Source organism: Poecilia formosa, unplaced genomic scaffold, assembly GCF_000485575.1.
Source record: "Poecilia formosa unplaced genomic scaffold, Poecilia_formosa-5.1.2 Scaffold91, whole genome shotgun sequence".
In the NCBI taxonomy this organism is placed as follows: Eukaryota; Metazoa; Chordata; class Actinopteri; order Cyprinodontiformes; family Poeciliidae; genus Poecilia; species Poecilia formosa.
The window spans coordinates 2198433-2199804 of NW_006800030.1; positions in this window are offsets into that span (position 1 = coordinate 2198433).

Genomic DNA, 1372 nt, shown 5'->3' on the forward strand with positions numbered 1-1372 from the left:
GTTTTATTTTATTTTTTTTACCTTTTCCTATCGACACTGTTTAAATACAAAGGTTTCTATTATGATTTTTTTGGGGGGGCGGTGGGACAATTCTAGACTTTTCCAAGATTGGGGGATTCCGGAACCCCCAAACCCCCCGGGATTTCCGGCCATGCCTCCCACTGTATGAAGCCAGGAAGTACAGTGCTGGAATGTCTGCCACCATGACAGGTGATGAAAACGATCAAAGAGCAATGAGCATGCTCTGTGTGCTCTTCCATTCTTGTGTTTTATTTCTTCACTAATTAAATAAATTTTAATATATATAATTAAATAAAATAATAATAGCTACTGCAGTGTATGCAGAAAGTGATCCCGAGACCGGTCTCGAGTACTACAACACTACTGGAATGCTGTCAGCATGATTCCTGGGAGGAGCTAAAAGAAGTTTATGTTGACTCCCTCAATTTACAACCATGTGACCATTGACCACCTCAGTGTGGTGTGCTGTCCGGTGTGCCAGCTCCCACCACACAGGAGCTATTGGAGAGACAAGTCAGCAGAAGCCTGAGTAAAAAGTAAATATTTGTATCAAACCATCACTGCAACTTGTTACCTTCCCAGTGAAAACCGGAAATTAATTAATTAAAAAAGTAGGCCTCATTTGGGCAAGGCAGAATTCTATTTTTGATTATGAATATTTTTAAACATATATGTTTTCTTCCTACTCAGGACATTAGTTTGTGAATCAAAATGTCTGGCACGTCTATGAACTTTCTATGCAGCAGACCCAGAGGCCAGAGCTGAAGGCCACATGGAGGCCTCCGGCTCTGGCCAGTTTTGGGGCCCTCAGGTTCTGCTAATAATGTGGACTGGCTGAAATCAGCAGTCAAAATATTAGATCATTCACACACCTAGTATAAATTTACTGCATCTCTGACAGTGATGTCAGAGATGCATGTATATAGGATATATACATGTGCATATATCCTATATGCACATGTATACAGTATATATACATATATAGGATACATTTATTGGCCCATTTATTGGAGCCAGTTTCCTTTACTTTGGGAGACTGGTGATCGGCTGATACTTACATGAAGCCAATCTTATCCACTGATCTTATCTTCGTCAGCAAAGTTTTAAAATTCAGCCTCTGTCCTCTTCTGCTCCACAGTGAAAAGGTTGACTGTCAGACTGCCCCACCAGGTCATGTCTGCATGTTTGCAGTTAACAATATTCACCCATTGTTGCTGACTCAGTAACTTTCTTGCTACATTTAGCAACATTTCAGTAAAAAAAAAACTGGTATCGGCCAAAATCAGAATCGGCAGGTCAGGCTGTTTTAAAGATTGGTAATCGGCAAATGACCAGAAAACTGCAGTTGGTG